Genomic DNA, 23,779 nt, shown 5'->3' with positions numbered 1-23,779 from the left:
GAAAACCTCTCCAAAAAAAAAAAAAAAAATGCGTGTTCACTTACCAGAGAGAGAGAAAGAGGGAAAGTGAAAAATCATAGCCTCCAGAGGGGATGGCCACACTGCATTCCCTTCTCTTCCAGTCTCCTTGGGATTTTGGGCACACACTCATTCAAGACGTGAACCATGAAGTCCACACAGAATTATTTATTCCATTCATATTTTTTATTTTTGTTACAAATTTAACTGATGCAGGAGCATCTGGACATTTAGGTCCACACTCTACTTTCAGGCTATATATTCTGTTTTGTTTTGTTTTTTTCATTGTCTTTTTTTTTTTTTTTTTTTTTTATTTTTTCCAGGAGGGGGTGAAAACAGGAGAGAGAGAGAAAGAGAGAAGGAAGATGAGAAAGCAAGCTGTCAGGTCCAGGACTCAAACCGTGGTCAGCCACATGGGAGTCCAGCTACCCTAACTACCATGCCACCTACCAGCCCCTTCTGTTTTCATAATTTGTCCTTGGTGGCCCAATTATCATGCCTGTCCACTTTGTAAATGTCCTATCTTCATCATCTTCAAGGCCTTATCTAACCATACCATCTCCTACTTTTTTTTTTTTTTTGTCTTCTTCAAGTTCTTCCAACAAGCAGAATTTATGAGGAACTTTAACTTTTGTAGAGACCACCAGCTTCTCCTGTAGCCTGAAGCTGGCCTTCCCTCTTACTAGCCCTAAAGTTATATCCAAAATAATTAATAATTGCTGGGCTTCATTGCACCACAGTCACCATTTCTACAGGTTCCCTTCATCTTCACATCAAATTGAATCACTCACATTTAATTTAAATTGGTCTCAAATACCTGCATTGTTTACATTTTGACTTTTAAATATTCATCTAATTATGTGGACTTTTTTGTAGCTTCTTTCATGTCTCTCAAGGGGTCTATTTTTTTGTCTTCCACATGCTACCCATCTTCTACCCTCTTTCCAAGGATGAGAAGACCTGAGTACCTGCTGTCAAGATTGTAATGTCAAGACTTAGGGGGGAACCAGCAGTTAGCATAATGGCTATGTCACTGGACTCCCACATAGTCGACCGCGGTTCGCGTCCCGGACGTGGTGGCTTAAAACTCATGCCAGGTGCGTGTGCGTGCATGCCCAAGATCCAGAGAGGAGAACGAAGGAGAAGGGACTGCGGCGTGACCATCCCCCCAGGGAGGTGATTTCTCGCTTTCTGTCTCTGTCTCTCTCTGTCTGGCGAGCGCACGCACCCTATAGCGAAAATCTCTCAAAAAAAAAAAAAGAAGACTTAGGCTCTTAGATCTTATTTATCTCTTGGTAGGGATGTAAGAGATGGCTAAAGCAGTCAAGACCTAGTTAGGTCAACTACCCTTTGCCCTCTGTGTACTTTAAAAGTTACAAAAATAATTTAAAGAATTATTTAATTTAACATTTTTATTTATTATTATTTTTATATATTTCCAGAGAGATACACAGAGAGAGAAAGAGAGAGAGAGAAAGTGAGAAGCAAGCCTCCAGGTCTGGTATTCAAACTATGGTCGGCCATGTGGAAGTCTAGCACCCTTAACCATCACGCCACCTGCTGGCCCCAAAAGTTGCAAACATTTCTAAGAAATAGAAATTTTATTATATAACACAAATATCGTAACATGAATTTTAATAGCCTTGTTTTTAAAAGTTTATTTACTTCTTCCGTGAATAAGACAGAGAGACGGCACCCCCTATCAGACCCTCAACGCCACAATCCACTCCCAGTCTCAGCCAACCCTGGATCATGGACACTCATTTGTCCAGCATATCAGGGAGCTCTCTGGACTCAAATTGGGAATCTTCTCATGTAGAATTGTCTTACAGAGCATCACATTTTACTGAGTGCCACTGTCCAGTCTCAACTTAATGGGTTTTTGTTTTGTCTAGTTTTAGTTTGCTATAGGATGTGCGCACTCACTGGAAATAGACAAAGAGAGAAGGAAAATAAGAAATGCTAGGCTATGTCATGATCCTCTCTCTTCTTGGGATTTGGGGCATGCATGAGCATGCACCCAACATGATTTTCAAGCTGCTAGGTCAGGTCCTCGAACTGTACAAGTGGTCATGTGGGATCCAGATGCCTTAACCACCATGCCACAGGTTGGCCCCAATCTTGTGTTTTTTAATTTTCTACATACTCTTGGCTGATTTTCCCCAAAGGCTCTGAAAGATCTATAACCCCCTTGCTATATTTTTGTTTATATAGTCAAGCCTAACCAATAATCTATTAAGTCCTTTTTATCTTGTTCTGTTTTGTCAGTTTTGTTGGTGTAGTCCTTCATCCTTTGAGTCTAATGTTGAGTGGCTGCTATCTAGGCTTGCCCCATAGCTGTCATTTGGGGCATCTTACCACCTCTCTCCATGTTTCTGTGTTGGACCTACTACTGCTTAGATCTTAGCTTTTCTTCCTGTTTTTTGTGTTACTTATTTTGGTCAACCACATCATCTAATAATTTCCAAATAAAGTGACCATGAAAATAAGCTTTATGGCACTGTATCTGTTTAAAAGTATCAATTCTTCTCACATACCTGATTGATAGTTTAGCTAGGTATGGAGATCTATGTTGAAAATCATTTTCCCTTAGAATTTTAAAGGCATTGCCCCATTATCTCCCCCCCACCCCCGCCTTTTTTTTTTAAGAGGTTTTTGCTACAGGGTGCATGCATTCGCAAAAAAGAGAGGGACAGAAAGTGAGAAATCACCCCCCCGGGGGTATGGCCACACCAAGATCCCTTCTCCTCCATTCTCCTCTTGGGATCTTGGGCACGCACACACACGCGCCCGGTGTGCGTTTAAGCCACCGGGTCCGGGACTCAAACCGCAGTTGGCTATGTGGGAGTTCAGCAACATAGCCATTATGCTAACTGCTGGTTCCAATTTTTAAATTTTATTTTACAATTCATTTTATTTCATAAGCGAACTTGTGTGAGAGAGTAACAGGCACTCTCAACAGTGTCTGTCACATCACACTTCCATTCTTCCAGATCGCCAGATAGTCAGGATCTTGGTTGTACATGCACCTAATGTATTTCAGGTCATCTCATGATCCAGACCCTTGCTGGCCATGTGGCTTCCAGCACTGCAGATCAGTGCACTATCACCTGTACCACTGCAGCTAAGTCATGCTTCAGCCAACCCTGGATCATGGACACTCATTTGTCCAGCATATCAGGGAGCTCTCTGGACTCAAATTGGGAATCTTCTCATGTAGAATTGTCTTACAGAGCATCACATTTTACTGAGTGCCACTGTCCAGTCTCAACTTAATGGGTTTTTGTTTTGTCTAGTTTTAGTTTGCTATAGGATGTGCGCACTCACTGGAAATAGACAAAGAGAGAAGGAAAATAAGAAATGCTAGGCTATGTCATGATCCTCTCTCTTCTTGGGATTTGGGGCATGCATGAGCATGCACCCAACATGATTTTCAAGCTGCTAGGTCAGGTCCTCGAACTGTACAAGTGGTCATGTGGGATCCAGATGCCTTAACCACCATGCCACAGGTTGGCCCCAATCTTGTGTTTTTTAATTTTCTACATACTCTTGGCTGATTTTCCCCAAAGGCTCTGAAAGATCTATAACCCCCTTGCTATATTTTTGTTTATATAGTCAAGCCTAACCAATAATCTATTAAGTCCTTTTTATCTTGTTCTGTTTTGTCAGTTTTGTTGGTGTAGTCCTTCATCCTTTGAGTCTAATGTTGAGTGGCTGCTATCTAGGCTTGCCCCATAGCTGTCATTTGGGGCATCTTACCACCTCTCTCCATGTTTCTGTGTTGGACCTACTACTGCTTAGATCTTAGCTTTTCTTCCTGTTTTTTGTGTTACTTATTTTGGTCAACCACATCATCTAATAATTTCCAAATAAAGTGACCATGAAAATAAGCTTTATGGCACTGTATCTGTTTAAAAGTATCAATTCTTCTCACATACCTGATTGATAGTTTAGCTAGGTATGGAGATCTATGTTGAAAATCATTTTCCCTTAGAATTTTAAAGGCATTGCCCCATTATCTCCCCCCCACCCCCGCCTTTTTTTTTTAAGAGGTTTTTGCTACAGGGTGCATGCATTCGCAAAAAAGAGAGGGACAGAAAGTGAGAAATCACCCCCCCGGGGGTATGGCCACACCAAGATCCCTTCTCCTCCATTCTCCTCTTGGGATCTTGGGCACGCACACACACGCGCCCGGTGTGCGTTTAAGCCACCGGGTCCAGGACTCAAACCGCAGTTGGCTATGTGGTAGTTCAGCAACATAGCCATTATGCTAACTGCTGGTTCCAATTTTTAAATTTTATTTTACAATTCATTTTATTTCATAAGCGAACTTGTGTGAGAGAGTAACAGGCACTCTCAACAGTGTCTGTCACATCACACTTCCATTCTTCCAGATCGCCAGATAGTCAGGATCTTGGTTGTACATGCACCTAATGTATTTCAGGTCATCTCATGATCCAGACCCTTGCTGGCCATGTGGCTTCCAGCACTGCAGATCAGTGCACTACCACCTGTACCACTGCAGCTAAGTCATGCTTCTTTTATTACATAAAACATTTTTGTTCCTTTTTTATGTACATGTTCTCTTTACTCTTCAAGTATTTTTCCTGTTTCTAAGTTTTCTTCTGCCTTTTACATTGTTTTCCCTAAACTCCTCTGCATGTTCTTTCTGTTTTGTGTCTGTGTTGTTGGAGGTTTTGCCTAAATGATGGATTTTTTGGCCATGTATTCATATTGTAAAAAGAGGCATTAAGCACAGCTCATTGGAAACTATGTGCATGAATGGGGCTGTAGTCACCACAGAGTGGTGACTGACGAAAGCAGGATTTTTATTGCTTTGTTATTGCTATAGGTTGAGTGTGCTTGCCAGAGAGAGCGAGAGAGAGAGGGAAAGTGAGAAATTACCCCCTACAAGTGATGACCATGCCACAGTCAGTCCCTTCTCCTTCAATCTCTTCTCAAGATCTTGGCCACACGCACATACTGAGTGTGATTTTCAAGCCCTTGTGTCTAAGACTTGAACCGCAGAGGCAGCCATGTTGGATCCATCACTTTAACCTCTATGCCATCTGCTGGCCCCAAAAGCCGGATTTATTTTTATTGGATGCACCTAAATGTCAGACTCTGTAGGGCACATTACAGATTCAGGCACTATTCACTTTCTCCAGAGAAGAATTCTCCCATGCCTCTCTGGAGGCATCTGCATGATCACCACTGTTGAGGTTTGAGCAGCAGGGCAGGGGGATAGGGTTGCCAGAGGCCAACATTTGGCATGCATATTTTCACTCAGTCCCGGTGTTTGCAGGTCAGTGCTCCCATTACCTTCAGCTGTGGCCAGTTTTCCAAGCTGCCGGGGCTGGACTCAAGCCACATGGCCTGCCATGTGAGATCTTGATCCCTTAACCACTCACTAGTCCATGGGGCTGGCCCTATCCAACTTGTTAATTTTTTTTTTAATTAAATAATGTTTAATGTAGTTCAAACAGCATCTGGTTCATTTTAGCTCCTTCACTGCCAAACCTGGGTGACAGGGACTGCTTCAGTCTCTCTGCCTTTTCTGTCTGTGATGACCAAGGTGTAAAGGTATCTGCCACATCGAACTTTAAACTTCACATTATCCTTATTTTTCTTTCTTTTTTTTTTTTTAATAAGACAGCATAACTCTTTTTAAAAGATTATTTGTTTAATTTTATTTATTCATTCATTTATTTTAATTTGACCAGAGAGAGACACAGAGATAAAGAGAGAGCAAGCTGCCAGGTCCAGGACTGGAACCATGGTCGGCCATGTGGGAGTGTCCAGCGCTGTAACCACCACGCCATCTGTTGGTCCCATTATCTTTATTTTTCTTGATCTTGACAGACTTGGTGTCCTTTTGCTGGGCTGTTAGCAGAGAGTCTTTGATTTCTTCAATTTTTTGAGGCATGGAAGGGAGCATGGGGAGAGGGTTCCAACCAGCACAGCCAGCAGCCAGAAATGAAGAGCCCAACTTTTTAATATTTTAATATTTGCAGAAAACTTAGAAAATTAGAGCAATGAGCAACTGAGTATCCTCTACTTAGATTTAATAATCAATAAGAATTTGCAATGTTTGCTTGCTTTCTTCATTTTTTAAAAAATAATTATTTATTTTATTTTATTTATTCATTCATTTATTTAAATTTGACCAGAGAGAGAAACAGACCGAGAGAGAGAGCGGGAAAGTGAGAAAGCAAGCCACCAGGTCCGGTATTTGAACTGCAGTTGGCCATGTGGGAGTGTCCAGCGCCTTAACCACCACGCCACCTGCTGGTCCCATCTTTCTTCCTTTTTTTTAAACTTTATTTATTTATTTAAATTTAATCAGAGAGGGACAAAGTGAGAGAGAGAGAGAGGAAAGTAAGAAAGTAAGGTGCCAGGGCCAGGACTCAAACCATGGTGGGTCACGTGGGTTAAGCACCCTTAACCACCGTGCTGCCTGCCAACCCCTTCTTCTTTTTTTCTTTTTTTGATTTGCTACATGGTGCATGTGCTCACCAGAGAGAAACGGAGAGGAGGAGAGAGAGAGGAAAGTGAGAAAACACCCCCAAGGGGCATGGCCACATCTCAATCCTTTTTCCTCCATTCTCTTCTCAGGATTTTGAGCATGCATGCACATCCCTCCCCCGCACAGTGTGTTTTTCAAGCTGCCAGGGCTAGGACTTGAATCGCATAGTAGGCTATGTGGGATCCAGCCGCCTTAACCTCTACATCACTGGCTATTCTGCTTATTTCTATATGTTCTAGCATATATATCCTAAGAAAAGAGATGTCTAGGGCCAGCAGGTGGCATGGTGGTTAAGATATTGGACTCCCACATGACTGACGGCAGTTTGAGTCCAGACATGGAGGCTTGAAACCTGCCAGGCAGGTGTGCACGTGTGCCCAAAATTCCAAGAGGAGAAAGGAGAAGCAGCATGGCCATCCCTGCCTGCTGGCGGGTTGATTTCTCATCTTCCCCCTCTGTGTCTTTCTCTGTAGCACACACACCCTCATTATTATTTTAAATTTGCTACAGGGCACATGTGCTCACCAGACAGAGAGAGAGAGAGAGGGGGAAAGTGAGAAAGCAAGCCAAGTCCGGGACTCAAACTGCATTTGGCCATGTGGGAGCCCAGTGCCTTAACTACCACCACCTGTTGACCCCCCAAAACTGGGCTGAATTCTTTAAAAAGTCAAAGTTGGGGGGCCAGCAGGTGGTGTGGTGTTTTTCCTTCTCCTCTCAGGATTTTTTTTTTTTTTGAGAGGCTTTTGCTATAGGGCGCGTGCACTCACCAGACAGACAGAGAGAGATAGAGAGACAGAAAGCGAGAAATCACTCCCCGGGGGGATGGCCACGCCACAATCCTTTCTCCTCCATTCTCCTCTCGGGATCTTGGGCACGCACGCATGCCCACATGCCCGGCATGAGTTTAAGCCACCGGGTCCAGGACACGAACTGCGGTCGACTACATGGGAGTCCAGCGACAAAGCCATTACGCTAACTGCTGGTCCCTCCTCTCAGGATTTTGTGCACTTGCACACAGGTGCCCAGTGTGTTTTTCAAGCCACTGGGTCGGAACTCAGACAGCATCGTTGGCCATGTGGTGGTTAGCCACCTTAACTACCATGCCAACTGGCTGGCTCAATGGTGCCATCCATTATAGTTCTGTGGTTCTTCAACTGGGAACTGGGACTAGAGACCTCGGTCCCTCACTCTCCATTGCACTCACCACCCTTGACTCGGTTTTCCTCCTGTGGTTGTTTTTTATCCATCTGTCTCCACTAGAGTATAAGCTCCACGAGGGTTTGGTTACCTGTTCTAGCCTAGCGGTTAGCCAGCATATAGTAGGCATTCAGTACGTATTTGTGGAATAAACCAGTGCACCGTACCATTATTCACCGACTTTACCAGTCTCTGTACTATTTCACATCTATTGAGAAGTTGTTGTAACAATTTACTGTTTCTTAGAACATCTCACCTTTTGAAGCCTAAAAAGCCTAAAAATGTCTTTATTGCATCTTTGTACTTGAGCTGATTGGTCATTCCAATGACTCAAGCATAAAAACAGATCTGGGTTTCCAGAGGGTGGCGCCTTAGTAAAATGTGACCCTCTTTCGAGGTTGGCCCACATAGGAAGGTTCCAGGTTTGTATCCAGTGACCCTCCTGAGTATGCCGGGCACAAGTGTGCCCATGGTCCAGGGCTGGCTAAAGCTGGGGATGGATCACAGCATGAAAACCCTATGGAGAGTTCTGTCTCTATTTCTGTCTCCCTCTTGCCCATGGAAGAAATAAACTTAAAGAAGAAAAAAAAGGGGGGGGGACCAGCAGTTAGCGTAATGGCTATGTCGCTGGACTCCCACGTAGTCGACCGCGGTTTGCATCCTGTACCTGGTGGCTTAAAACTCAGGCCGGGCATGTGTGCGTGCGTGCCCAAGATCCCGAGAGGAGAACGGAGGAGAAGGGATTGCGGCGTGGCCATCCTCCCGGGGGGGTGATTTCTTGCTTTCTGTCTCTCTGGGTCTTTCTGGCGAGCGCAAGCGCCCTATAGCAAAAAACTCTCCAAAAAAAAAAAAAAAATGAAAAGAAAAGATGAAAAAGAGAGCTGGCTCCATGGCATGGTGGTTAAGGCAGTCAGATCCCACATGGCTAACCACATGGTTCAAGTTCTGGACTGGGCAGCTTGAGAAATACCCTGGACACGTTTATGTGTTTTTCCAAAATCCCAAAAGGAGGGAGAGATGGAGGTAAAGTCACCGACTACGATGGGTCCATTCATGAGTATGTGGCTTCTTGTCTTCTTCTCCCTGTTTCCACGATTTCTGTTCCTTTATTGGTAAGGAGCTGATAATGTGCACTTGTTTCTGTTCTCTGGGAATTCCGATCCTATAGTTTGACAATAAGGTAGAAATACTGGGTGTGGGCAGAATTGTAAAGATATACTGCATCGGCTCAAGCTTAGTTATAGGATCTTTTTGACAAATGCTCGTGATAGCTAACATCTACTGAATTCTTGTACTAATCAGAGTCATTTAATAGGCTGCATGCTAAGCTCTTTGTATGTCTTCTATCATTTGATCCAACAGCTCTTTGAGACTGGAACCATTACTCTGTCAACTCTACCAACTAGAAACTGCCTGGGGCAGGCCTTGAGACCAAACAACCTGACCTCAGGACTACCATGGAAACCACTCTGTTGTACTGCTTTCTCCATTCTTTCCTTTGTTCTTTGGAAATTTATTTGTATTTCTTTCTTCTATGAGCAGGAGAGAGTGTGTGTGTGCTCACAACAATGTCTTGACACCGTGATCCATCCCCAGCCATAGCCAGCCCCAGTTCATAGTACCTGCCTGGTGTACTCAGGGACATCTTCAGATTTCAGCCCAACCCAGAACCTTTCTTGTAGGGCAACCTTGCAGAGCATTACATTTTACCACTGCACCACAATCATCACCTCTGTTCTTTTTTTTTTTTTTTTTAAAGATTTATTTATTTAATTTTATTTACTCATTCATTTTTTTAAAATTTATTATTATTATTATTATTTTGGATAGATTTCCACTGTAGGGTGCGTGCGCTCGCCAGACAGACAGAGAGAGACATAGAGACAGAAAGCAAGAAATCACCCCCCAGGGGGGATGGTCACGCCGCAATCCCTTCTCCTCCATTCTCCTCTCGGGATCTTGGGCATGCACGCACACGCGCCCGGCGTGAGTTTTAAGCCACCGGGTCCAGGGCACGAACCACGGTCGACTACGTGGGAGTCCAGTGACATAGCCATTACGCTAACCGCTGGTTCCCTCATTCATTTATTTTTAATTTGACGAGAGAGAGAGAGAGAGAAAGTGAGAAAGTAAGTCACCAGGTCCGGGACTTGAACCGTGGTCGGCCATGTGGGAGTGTCCAGCACCTTAGCCACCACGCCACCTGCTGGTCCCTGCCTCTGTTCTCTTTAGATAAACCCTGAGACTTGGTTTCCAGACCTGCCAAGGCAAGAGCAACGGTCCTGCCTGGCTGGTGGGGAAGGAGGTTTTGTAACAATCCTTCCATGTAGTCAATGAGTGCTTGTTGAATGAGCACTTCAGCGACAGGTTAAGAACATAAACGCGGGACCAACAGATGGTGTAATGGGTACGTCCTGGACTCAGCAGCTTGAAATACACTGGACACGTGTGCGTGCATGCTCAAAATCCAGAGAGGAGAATGGAAGAGAAGAGATTGCGATGTGACCACCCCCAGGGGGTGACTTCTCGCTTTCTGTCTCTCCGTCTCTGTCTCTTTGGCGAGTGCAAGCACCATATAGCAAAAAACAAAAACAAAACAAAACAAAAAAACTCTAAAAAGAGAACATAAATGCTAAAAATAATAATGTTTTTTTTTTTTTTCTTTCCCAGATCTCTACCTTCCCAAGATCATCTCTCCTGGCTTCCTCTGGTGACTCTGAGAGCTGAGGAATTGTCTCTCTTATAAGAGGACTTCATCAGCACTAGGTTGAGACTAGGGCAATTTTCGGTTGTGGAAGTCTCTCAGATTGCACTGCACAGTATACGAAAGGTGAACTAAACAATCGAATTTGTTCTTTGGCTGGATTCCATTTTCCCCTGGAATATAAGATGCATTCTATTGAGGCCACAGAAAGAAAAGTGAAGATCAAGACACCACGAACCATGCTAGCCACCTTGTAAGTGCACATATTTATAATTATCTAGATCACTAGAGCTTTATATTTAAATATCATTTTTTACTAAAATTATCCAAAATACAATCCCGGGAATTGAGGTCTCCTGAGCTATTTTAGATATTTTATTATCCTATTCTTTCTTTGTATATTTCCAAATATTTCTGCTTTTTGCAACGAAAGACATCATTTTTTGATTTTTGTTAAAATCCGCCTTAGATGGTTCCATTGATTCATTGACATCATTGCAATAACCGAGCACTTATGATGAGCTCACAATCAGGCTGACCAGGAGCCATGTCAGGCCACAGATGTACTTGTTGCCCCATTGAATATTTTTAAACCATTTTTAGAACTACTGTTACAGTTTTTAAAAATCCAGAGATTTGGGACCAGCAGTTAGCGTAATGGCTATGTTGCTGGACTCCCAAACCATCCTGGACGTGGTGGCTTAAACTGACACCAGGTGAATATATGTGAGTGCCCAAGACCCAAGAGGAGAATGGAGGAGGAGGGATTGTGGCGTGGCCATCCCCCGGGGGGGGTGACTTCTTGCTTTCTGTCTCTCTGTCTTTCTGGTGAGCACACACGCCCTATAGTCAGAAACTCTCAACAACAACAACAAAAAAAAAAAAATCCAGAGATTCATGTTAAAAACTGGGTTTCTGGCTTTTCTTTAAAAGTGAGATCTGGGGGACCAGCAGATAGTGTAATGTTTGCGTCGCTGGACTCCCAGGTAGCCAACCACAGTTCGAGTCCTGGGCCTCAGTGGCATAAACCTCACATTGGGCATGTGTGCATGCATGCCCAAGATCCCGAAAAAATTGGAGGAAAAGGGATTGTGGTGTGGCCATCCCCCCTGGGGGATGATTTCTCACTTTCTCTCTCTGTCTCTGTCTCTTCAGCAAGTGCACATGCTCTATAACAAAAAAAAAAAAAAAAAAAAAAATCTCATTAAAAAAAAAACTTGAAATTAAAAAAAAAAAAAAAACTCTCATTAAAAAAAAGACTTGAGATCTGGGCCAGCTCTATGGCCTAGTGGTTAAGACAGCTGGATCCTACGTGACTCACCCCAAGGTTTGAGTCCTAGACCCAGAAGCTTGGAAAACATGTTAGGCACATGTGCATGCATGCCCGTAATCCCAACAGGATGGAAAAATAGAGGAGAAGGGGGTGAGGCATGACTATGCTCCACTAGTGGTGCTTTCTTTCCCTCCCTTTCTCTTCCTCTTTGTCTCTGGCTGGTGAATGCACCCACTCTGGCAAAATTTAAAAAAAGAAAATCTGGCCATTCTGGGTCCATATAGCAAAGAAATACTGCCTGTCTGCATGTCCTTGTGCTGGGGCCTGTGTCCTGAGCCAGCCTGCCTCGGGTTCCTACCGCCTCCACAGGAGCCCGAGTGGCTGGTGTGCAACCGTGAGGTGTGTTGCTCAGTGTGGGGCAGATGCCAGGCTGTGCCGGTACGTTTAATCCAGGTCAAGCCTACCTCTCAGATGGCTAAGTACCCCTTCTGAGTTTTAGAGGGTATCAGATAAAAAATGACAAGATTGTTTGCTTTTTTGCTTTATTTTTTATGCTGTGGGAATTGAAAAAATTAAATACCCAGCCACGCTTGAGTGCCCACAGGGAGTAGTGAAGGACAAAACTGAATGGTCGTAGTTCTCGAAACCAGCCCAGATTAAAATGAAATAGTAGGTCATCGGAAAAGTCATGACATGTTTTTCTGTGTTTTATTCTATGCAAAAATGTATCATGGTTTTCCAGACCGCCAATATAAATAGTACCACAGAAAATGACAAAAGTAATTACTTATTACTTCTAGGCAAATTATGTTGTGATTCTTTTTTTAAGGGGGGCATTTTTTTTTTTTTTTGAGAGATTGTTGCTATAGAACGCATGCACTTGCCAGGGAGATAGAGAGAGACAGAGAGACAGAAAGTGAGAAACCACAGTGAGGATGGTCACACCACAATCCTTTCTCTCAGGATTTAGGGCACAGACACACACATGTCCAGCGTGAGTTTTAAGACGTGGGGTCTGGGACTCGAACTCCAGTCAACTACATGGGAGTTCAGGTGGTTCATTACACCATCTGCTGGTCCTGTTCTTTTTTTTTTTTTTTTTTTTTTTTTTTTTTAACTGAGTAATTTGCTTGAATTTTGAGCTGTGTACTTTGGGCATATAATAAGGAAGATCTGTGTGTGTGTGTGTGTGTGTGTGTGTGTGTGTGTGTGTGTACTTACCTAGTCTGGAGTTTTTTTATTCAGTTTTACAACATTTTAGTAAGCTTATGATTTATTAAAACTTGTTTCGGGTCCAGAAGGTGGCATGGCAGTTATGACGTTGGACTCCCACAATGGCCAACCGTGGTTCAAGTCCAGGACCTGGCAGCCTGCTTTCTCACTTTCCCACTCACTCTCTGTCTCTCTCTCTCTGGCAAATTTAAAATAATAATAACAATAATAATTAATAATAAAAAATCAAAATTAAATAAATAATTCTAAAGAAAAAACCTATTTCAAGCCAGTGGCTTTATAATTAAGGTGGCTGGAGGCTGGATCCTACATGACCAACTGCATTATTCAAGTCCTGGACCTATCAGCTTGGAAAACATGCCAGGCACATGTGTGTGTGTGCCCCAAATCCCTAGAAAACAATGAAGAAGAAAGGATTGCAGCATAGCCATCCTCCTGGCGGGTGCTTTCTCACTTTCCCTCTCTCTTTCTGGTTGAGTGCATGCACCCTGCAGAACATTTTAAAACAAAAACCAAAACCTGTTTCTGTGCCATTTAGTAAGATTTATAATTTATTTATTAAAACTTGTATAGGGACCAGCAGGTGGCGTGGTGGTTAGAGGTGCTGGATTCCCACATGGCTTACCATGGTTTGAGTCCCGATCCTGGCAGCTTGCTTTCTCACCCTCTCTTTCTGTGTCTCTCTCAATTAAATTGAAAGAAAGAAAGAAAGAAAGAAAGAAAGAAAGAAAGAAAGAAAGAAAGAAAGAAAGAAAGAAAGAAAGAAAGAAAGAAAAATAAAATGCTCCTTAAAAAAACTTGCCTGGGACTGGCAAACAGGTATTCGTCCATAGTGAATATTTTATTCCCTTAAAATGTAACGATAATCCCCCACGGTCATGGTCAGGTTGGGTAAATGAGTACATTTCATGTTTGTCAAGTCTGTTTGAAATCTGTAAACCGCCCTTAGAGATTCAAGCAGGAGCACTGACACTGAAGTGGCAGAAGTTCAACTCTGCTTCTTTGTGCTATACTCAACTTTCCATTATGCCTGGCGGCTTGACGGCCTGACGGCCTGAGTCAGGAACTGGTGGAAGGTGGTCACTGCTGCAGGATTTCTTTTTTTTGGGGGGGGAGGTTTTTGCTATAGGGCACGTGCACTCACCAGAAAGACAGAGAGAGACAGAAAGCTAGAAATCACACCCCCCCCCTGGGGGGGGGGAACGATTGGCCATGCCACAATCCCTTCTTCTCCATTCTCCTTCATGGATCTTGGGCACACATGCACTCCCGCCCAACATGAGTTTAAGCCACTGGGTCTGGATCTGTGGTCGGCTACATGGGAGTCCAGCGACATAGCCATTACGCTAACTGCTGGTCCCTGTTGCAAGGCATGGATTTCTCAGAAGCTACTGCAGGGGCTCACAGGCTGGCCCAGAAGTGTCACCCCATCACACCACACAGACCTAACTTGTGAGAGGCCAGGCCTTCAATGAGAATTAATTATGCAAAGTTCGAATTACAGATCAACATAGTCTTGGTAGCCATTTCTGTGCAGATTCTGCTGGGCTGGCAAGGCCAAGCTCTGCTGCTTCCTGGACTGTGACCCCTCCCCACCACATTTGCCATTCTCCTTCTTTTCCTCCTCAGAGACTTCCTGTCTGCTAGTGCATGCCTTGGTTGGAACCCAGACAAGTATTGTACCTAGTTCTTCTGTTTTCCTTCATATGGCTCAGAATGCATTGTTTCTTACTGATATAGACAAGTACTTAACCCTAGGTGTTTAGCATTGCGCTGAGAGCAGGGATACAGCAGGCAGGTGCCCCTCCCTCAGGGACAGAGGGAACACATGCAGGGGATAATCTCGTCAGCAAGTGCTGCCTTCCTCTAACGACTGCTATTTTATCTTAATCACATTATAATTTCATTCTGTAGCCGTGGCCTACAAAGCTAAGCTCCCCAAAAGATTCTGCCAAGTTCTTGGTAAAGTTCTACTACTTATTCATTCATTCAACAAATACCTATTAAGCACCTGTTATTTGTCAGATACCAATAGGATTATAACAGAAAACAAAACTGACAAATAGTCCTGTTCTCTTGGAGCTTACATTATAGTGGAAAGAAAGAAAGAAAGAAAGAAAGAAAGAAAGAAAGAAAGAAAGAAAGAAAGGAAGGAAGGAAGGAAGGAAGGAAGGAAGGAAGGAAGAAAGAAAGAAAGAAAGAAGCCATGTCAATATGTAATATAGTTTCAAGAATTCTGAAGGGGGTCAGCAGGTGACGTGGTGGTTAAGGGGACTGGACTCCCTCATGGCCGATTGTGGTTCAAGTCCTGGACCTGGTGGCTTGCTTTCTCACTTTCCCTCTCTCTCTTTCTCTTTCACTCTGTCCCTCTCTGGTCAAATTAAAATAAATAAAATTAAATAAAATAATTCTTAAAAAAAAAAAAAAAAGAGGGCTGGCAGGGAGGTAAGGATTGTCTTTGCTTAGGGTTCCTGACACCATAAGGATCATACACATTTATACCCATGACTGGTGCAGCCCTGATTTTCATTTATCACTGGAAAAACCTCCCACCCTCCCCTATCACATTCCAGAGCTACAGACAGAAATGAATTGACCTATTGTCTCTGGTTAGCTGATTCCTCCTACCTATGAGGGCATCTAGGTGGCCTATAACTTCCCACACAAAGTATTTAATGATCTACATCCTTCTACCCTTAGGTAATTGTAAGGGAAGATTTCTTGTCTTCCTATATATGGAAGGGGCATTGTTCCAGGTTTTTGCTTTCTGCAGCATTCTTTTTCTTTTTTTTTTAATTGCCAAAGGGCAAACGTGCGAGAGAGAGAAGGAGTAAGAGAGGAAAAGAGAGAGAGAAAAACATTCCAAGAAAGAAAGAAAGAAAGAAAGAAAGAAAGAAAAGAAAGAAAAAAGAACTCCGAAGGAAAATCAAGCAGGATAAGGGAGAGGGAGATGACAGTGGGAAGTGGGGACTGCTTCTCTGGGAAGGCCTTTCTGATAAGGTGACTGTTGAGGCAGAGCCCAGAAGATATAATGGGGAAGTGGGTGGCTGCTCACGGAAGTCCCTTCCAGGCAGCAAGCAGCAAGGATAGAGGCTTCAAGTGGGGAGCATGCCTGGCCTTTCTGAGGAAAAGGAAGTCACTAACTGATCTGCAAGCCCTCAATTTTTCTTTCTTTCTTTCTTTTTAACAATTATTTAATTTAATTTATTATTAATTTTTAAAGACATATTTATTTCATTTTATTTATTACCATTATTTTAAAAATTTGACCAGAGAGAGAGACAGAGAAAGTGAGAAAGCAAGCTGCCAGGTCTGGGACTCAAACTGTGGTTGACCTTGTGGGAGTCCAGTGCCTTAACCACCACACCACCTGTCAGCCCCTATTTTTTTTTTCTTTTTAGAGAGAGTTTTGCTATAGGATGCGTGTGCTCACTGGAGAGACAGAGAGATAAAGAGAGACAGAAAGCCAAAAATCACCCCCCAGGAGGGATGGCTACACTACAGTCTCTTCTCCTCCATTCTTCTCTTAGGTCTTGGGCATACATGCCCAGTGTGAGTTTTAAGCTGCTGGATCCGGGACTCAAACTGCAGCCAATTATGTGGGAGTTCAGCAATGTAACCATTATAGCATCTGCTGGCCCCATATATTACTGTTATTTTATTTATTTATTTATTTATTTATTTTTGAGAGAGAGGTTTTTGCTGTAGGGTGCGTGCGCTCTCCAGACAGAGAGAGACAGAGAGACAGAAAGCGAGAAATCACCCCCGAGGGGGGATGGCCACACCGCAATCCCTTCTCCTCCCAGGATCTTGGGCATGCATGCACACACGCCCGGCGTGAGTTTAAGCCACCGGGTCCGGGACCTGAACCGCGGTCGACTACGTGGGAGTCCAGCGACATGGCCATTACACTAACTGCTGGTCCCACTGTTATGCTTTTTATCATAGAGAGAGAGAGAGAAAATGAGAAAGCAAGTCTCCAGGTCCAGGACTCAAACTTCAGCTAGCCATGTAAGAGTTCAATGCCTTTACCACCACACCTCCTGCCGGCCCAGCCCTCAGTTTTTCTTGCCTATGAATTCATGGGCTTATTGGGAATAACAGATGAAATCATATTACATGAAAACATGTATGTAAACTAGTAGGCACTATGTAAAAGTTATTCTTTACGTTGTCGTCACCAAGTGCTTATAGAGTGTCTAAGTCACCAAGGACTGGGATTATTATATTACATTTCTGCCCTTTCATTTTCTTATTATTGAGGTGAATTCACATAAGGTATAATTAACCATTTTAAAGAGTATAATTCAATGGCATTTAGTACCTTCCTAATGTTGAGCAACCACCACGTCTTTCTAGTTGCAAAACTTTTTTATTTTATCACCCTGGCCCTTTCATTTTTAATATTAATTTATACTACCACTCTTGGATTAGGATCTTTTTCATGTCTAACTTAGTCCTTTCTGTTTCTGGCTGGCTTCCACCGATTCCTACAAGTCATCTGTGTGTCATAGCTTACTCCACCTGTGCGAGGTAGGTACTGGGGACAGAACAGGAGCAGTGGCAGGTGGGTACCTACGTTCAGGGAACTCATAATCTAGTGGCAGATTTAGACACGAATAATTGTCAGAAAATCTATTTAATTTTGATAAATGCTTATAAGAAAAGACTGTTTAGAAAATCATATTAAAAACATTTGTGCAGGCTGACTCTGTAGCCTTGTGGTTAAGGGAGACAGATTCCACACGCCCAACTGTGCAGTTTGAATCCTGACCCCAACAGCTTGAAAAACACATCAGGTGCATGTGTGTGCCCCAATGCCCAACAAAATGGAGAAATGGAGGAGAAGGGATTGTGGCATGATCATGCTTTATGATCAAGGATAAGCTTTCTCTCTCTTTCTCTCTGTGTCTCTCTGGAAAATAATAATAAAAAAATGTATCGTGTAGTTATTAAACATACTAAAAGAAATGCTACTCTTAAATAACATGACTTCTTTTTTCCTTAAGAATTATTTATCAATTTTATTTACTTATGTATGTATTTACTTATTTAGAGAGTTTTTTTCTTTTTTTTTTTTTTTTCTGCTACTGTGTACGTACACTCACTGGAGAGACAGAGAGAGAGAGATAGAGAGAAATCCAGGGGGAATGGCCACACCGCAATCCCTTCTCCTCTCAGGATTATGGGCGCGCACACACTTACCTGAACCTGTTGTGAGCTTCAAGCCTCCGAGTACAGGACTAAAACTATGGCTGGTCGGGACTAGCAGTTGGCATAATGGCTACGCCATTAGACTCCCATGTCATTGGCCGTGGTTCAAGTCCTGGACCCAGTGGCTTAAGCTCACGCCAGGCAAGTGTGCGTGTGTGCCCATGATCCCGAGAGGAGAATGGAAGAGAAGGGATTGCAACATGGCCAACCCCCCTGGGAGGTGATTTCTGGCTTTCTGTCTCTCTGTCTTTTTGGTGAGCTCATATTCCCTATACCAAAAACCTCTTCAAAAAAAACAAAAAACAAAACTGGTTGGCCATGTGGGAGTTCAGTGCCTTAACCATTATGCCATCTGCTGTCCCCAATTTTATTTATTTATTTATTTATTTATTTATTTATTTATTTATTTATTTATTATTTTAATTTGCTGTAGAGCACACACACTCACCAGAGAGAGAAAGTGAGAAAGTAAGCCACCAGGTTCAGGATTCAATCTATGGTTGACCATGTGGGAGTCCAGTGCCTCAACCACCACGCCACCTGCTGGCCCATAACGTGACTTTTTATCATTGTATTCCTAGATCAGAGATGCTGAAGAAAAAGATCACCTCAGAGAAATGAACTGTACGATGTGAGGGCATAAATAGGTCAGCAGGTACAGGTGAAAGTAGAATTACTTCATTCATTTGCTCCTCATCACAGCTCTTAGAGGTATGCAAGGGTACTGTTTCCATGGCTCTCATTTTACAGATTTGGTAGCTGAGGCTTAGAAAGTGGTGCCTGGGGGCTGGCAAGTGGCATGGTGGTTGAGGCACTGGACTCCCACATGGCCGAGCGTGGTTATGGACCTGCGGGAATCAAAAGTGGCTTGCTTTCTCATTTTCCCTCTCTCTCTCTGGTCAAATAAATAATAATGATAATAATAATAAATAAAATTATACAAAAAAAATTTTTTGGAGAGGTTTTTGCTGTAGGGCACGTGCACTCACCAGAAAGACAGAGAGAAACAGAGAGACAGAAAGCGAGAAATCACTCCCCAGGGGGGATGGCCACGCTGCAATCCCTTCTCCTCTGTTCTCCTCTCAGGATCTTGGGCACGCACGCACACGCGCCCAGCGTGAGTTTTAAGCCAGCGGGTCCGGGATGCGAACTGCGGTCGACTACGTGGGAGTCCAGTGACATAGCCATTATGCCATCTGCTGATCCTGTAAATAAATATTTTTAAAAAGAAAAGAAAGTGGTGCCTTACTTAATGCCACCCAGCAGGGCTTATATTTAAGCTGTAGCAAACTGTCTGGTGAAGCAGAAAAACATTTTATCCAACAGAGGGCAGTCGCACACTGGCTAGAAGACCTGCGGGCACACGCTGGATGGGTCCAGTATCCACCCAGCACACGTGGTGTGCTCCTGGCCTTCCAGAAGATGGCACTGCTAGGCTGGCCTCAGGTCACCCCATTGGACCTCCCGGCTCCCTTGCATTCTGTCACCACCCCACACCTGGACTACTGGGACTCATGACCTAGCCAGCTCTCAACTCCCTCAGATGTTTTCTTGCACACTAATGTCTTTTTTTTTCTTTTTAAAAGTTTTTTAAAAATTTATTTTAAAGTTTTTTATTCCAAGAACAAGAGCAACAGAGAGATGGCACCTCAACAGGGTCTTCGAGCTGCAATCCGCCCCCATCTTTGTCAGCCCTGGATTATGGGCATGCATGAGCCTGGCATGTACCGGGAGGTCTCCAGAAGTGAGACCAGAGCCTCCTCATGTGGGCCGGCCTGGCAAGCGATGCATTTGACCCCTGCGCCACAGTCCGGGCTCGCTGGCGTGTCCTGTGTTTTCCTAGGTGATTGTTCCTCACCCAAACCGTGGAATAACAAATCCCAGCAAGTAACCCGGGTCACCCAAGGACTGAGTTAGTGATCACCAAAACACAGGCACTGCCCCGAGGCAGGGAGCCACACAAACTGCCTGCATGGCTGCAGCGGCCGCACAGTGCGGCAGTGCCACGGCCGCACGTCCCTCATGTAGGCGCAACTGGAGTTTCTTTAGGCTGGATGACCTGGCAGCATTTCCACCCCACCCACAGCTAGTTTCGCTTTCCTAACGTTGTTAAAAAGCACCTTCTAACTGAAGTAGGGTGGTTGAACAGGTTTCAACATTTTGCTTATTTTTTTTATATGACCATTTGTTTAAGATTTCTGCCTTCTGGTGGATCTCTTTCCTTTTCTCTCAGGAAGATGCCCAAATCTCTCCTCTTTGGCATTTGTCCAAAGTCCAGGTTCTAATAGCTTTTGGACTGTGGTTTAAGTTTAACCATAAAGCTTTCTTTTGGAATAATTATTTTTTAGACAGGAAAGGGCCAGTTTGATACAGGGCTATAAACACCTCCCACTTGGAAGAAGTAGGTGAAGTTATGTTCATTTACTGAAAATGTATTTCTCTCTCTCTCTCTCTCTCTTTTTTTTTTTTTTTTTTAAGGTTTTTGCCATTGGTCACCTGTGCTCTCTAGGAGAGACAGGGACAATGAGAAGGAAAGTAAGAAATCACTCTCCAAGGGGGATGGCCACACTCCAATCCCTTCTCTTTCATTCTCTTCCTTGGATTTTGGTAACACATTCCCACAAGGCCAGCGATTTTCAAGCTGCCAGGTCTGAGGCTCAAACCACTGTTCACTAGGTGGGAGTCCAGTGCCTTAATCACCACACCACCTGCTGGCCCTGACTGCTAACCTATCTCTTAAAAGGGGTGACTAGGGCTGGCAGGTGGCATGTTGGTTAAGGTGCCAGACTCCCACATGGATGACTGCAGTTCAAGTCCCAGACCTGGCAGCTTGCTCTCTCATTTTCCCTTTCTCTTTCTATGTGTCTCTCTCTGGTCATATTTGAAAATTATCAGAGTAATGAATAAAATAAAAAGTTTTTTTAAAAAAGAGAGTGACTTGACTTGACTAAGGGAAATGAAAACTATGGACAAATAGATCAGTTTGGAGAACATTTGAAAGTCTGCTTTCATCAAGTTAATGATACTCCCAGTGCCTAAGGAGCGGGCCAGAGGAGAGAAGAGAGGAAAGAAACCAAGAGCAGGCCCCTGAGCAGTTACTAAGCTGAACGTAGCAGAGAATGGCCTCTTATCAGAACTGTCCTGTGGGCAACCATGTGGCCTCTCTTTTCTGGGACAATCTCAATTTCTGGGACAAGAAAACACACTGGTCCTTTGTCAGAACACATATCAGAATGCCACTATGCTCAGTTCTGAGACGTGGTCACCTCAGAGGCCTGTCAGTAGTCACAGGTATTAGCTCCTTAGAAGTTACCTGACCCAGACAGAGGAGCAGAGCGGAGCTGCCCTGAGCTCCCCGCCGTTGTTGAAATAGTTCCAGTTCCTCTTTTCCTCTTATGAGGCAAGTCCTTCTATAATAATTACTTGTATTTGTACAGCTTTAAAGAATTTTTGGTGCCATGGTATGGAAATTGGTTGTCTATCTTTTGGTTGCTTAGGTGGCATATTTCCTTGGCAATATGAAACATGCAAAGGTGGCTGGCAGATGGCGTGGTGGTTAAGGCACTGGACTCCCTCTTGGCCACCCATGGTTAAAGTCCTAGACCTGGTGGCTCACTTTACCACTTTCCCTTTCTCTCTCTGGCCAAATTAAAAAATAATAATAAATAAAATTAAATAAATAATTCTTTTAAAAGGTCAAAAGTGAGAAGATAATGGGATATGTGATGGAGACAAATTCTCTAAAAAAATTATTTATGTCAGTCCTAGCTGAGGCAAACAAATTGGGAAGATTTACTCATTTCATAGAAATAATTTTCACTGGGGGCTGGCAGGTGGCATGGTAGTTAAGGGCGCTGGACTCCCACATGGCTGACCATGGTCCGGGTCCCAGACCTGGCAGTTTGCTTTCTCACTCTCTCTCTCTCTCTCTCTCTCGCTTGCTCGCTCTGTCCCTCTCTGGTCAGATTGAAATAAGTAAATGGATTTAAGAAGTAATCATCTTTTTCTTTTTTTGAGAGGTTTTTGCTATAGGGCTCATGCGCTCACTAGAAAGACAGAAACAGAAAGACAGAAAGTGAGAAATCACCCCCCAGGGGGGATAGCCATAGCACAATCTCTTCTCCTCCATTCTCCTCTCGGGATCTTGGGCACGCACGCACACGCGCCCCGTGTGAGTCTAAGCCACCGGGTTTAGGACTTGAACCACGGTCAACCACATGGGAGTCCAGTGACATAGCCATTATGCCAACTGCTGGTCTCAAAAGTCTTAATAATTTTCACTGGGCCAGCTGGTGGCTTGGTGGTTAAGGCAGTTGGATCCTGCTAGCAGTTGGAGTCCTAGACCTGGAGACCTGAAAAGCATGCCAGGCGTGTGTGCACGTATGTCCAAAATCGTAAAAGAAGAAATGGAGAAGAGATTATAATGTGGCCATTTGCCTTGGGAGTGATTTCTCACTTTTCCTCTCTCTCTGTCTCTGTCCTGTGAGCACACATGCCCCCTAGCAAAAAAAAAAAAAAAAAAAAAGAATCCAGTAGTCTTTACTTTACCAGATTTACCAGAGATTCATATTTGGGCTTATTTAAACAGAGTTCTTCTGGAGTACTTCAATAGGAAGGAGAACAGAAAACAAACCTAATTATCAGGAGTTGTTACCAGTGATCAGCCTTAAATGAAATCAAGGATCAATAATTACTCAGTGAATCTGAAAGAGACACAGCTTCCATTCAGAGAACTCTAACCAGGGCTAGCAGGTGGCATGGTTGTTAAGGTGCTGGACTCCCATATGGCCGGCCTACCACGGCTTAAGTCCTGTACTAGGTGGCTTGTTGTCTCTCTCTCTTTCTGGTGAGCACATATGCCCTATAGCAAATTAAAATAATAAAGAAATAAATAGTTCTTTAAAAAATAAATTAATCTAGTGTAGACTCTAAGGGGATAGATGAGGCTGGGTATATCCATTCTGGTCCCGCAGATGCTTTGAGGGCCAGGTCCTCTGTCTTTCACAGCTTGTTACTGGGGTGGTTCCTTATTCAAAACAACAAACCTCAGATCAACATCCTTCTCAGTTCTTTTTATTATTTTTTAAATTAATTCATTTATTTTCATTTGACCAGAGAAAGACAGACACACAGAGAGAAAGAAAGTGAGAAAGAAAGCCACTAGGTCTGGGACTCGAACTGTAGTTGGCCATGTGGGAGTGTCCAGCACCTTAACCACCACGCCACCTGCTGGCCCCACAGCCTTATCAGTTCTATTCGGTGTGTATAAGGAGAATGATCCGTCTGTTCTTGTCCTAATCTGGCACAGTCAGAACCTGTTTCTCGCTTCTCTCGTTTCTGGAAGAAGAGAGAAAATAAGTTTCACATATCCAGAGGTAAGCAGATGCTACAGTGATGAATTTTTTTAAAAGAAAGAAAAAAAAAAAGGTAAGAAAGCCAAAAGTTGAGCTAATCTGGGAGTTTGATCACTGCCGGGAATGTGTTTCTGTTTGTCGTGCGGAGTTTCTAGCTCAGTCTTCCAGCAGAGACCTGTGCCAAAGCATCCAGGCAGCGCCTTCATGTCTCAGGCCTTCTCCTTGCCCCCGCCCCCTACCTCTAGCGCTATTCCTATTCA

At 43.7% G+C, this 23,779-nt stretch overlaps 1 protein-coding gene across 1 annotated transcript in view; it reads left to right on the top strand.

The window, feature by feature from the left end:
• The window catches only part of LOC102479709 (uncharacterized), a 56,728-nt gene that overhangs the window by 3,155 nt on the left and 29,794 nt on the right, over positions 1-23,779 (top strand). The window contains exon 3 of the mRNA XM_006149948.1: positions 10,412-10,698. The gene's annotated coding sequence lies outside the window, so the exon portion shown is untranslated. The remainder of the gene's footprint in view (positions 1-10,411; positions 10,699-23,779) is intronic.

This window comes from Tupaia chinensis, unplaced genomic scaffold, assembly GCF_000334495.1.
Source record: "Tupaia chinensis unplaced genomic scaffold, TupChi_1.0 Scaffold000273_1, whole genome shotgun sequence".
Taxonomy (NCBI): domain Eukaryota; kingdom Metazoa; phylum Chordata; class Mammalia; order Scandentia; family Tupaiidae; genus Tupaia; species Tupaia belangeri.
Note: the sequence above shows the minus strand (reverse complement) of the source record. Positions and strands in the feature narration are given on the sequence as shown.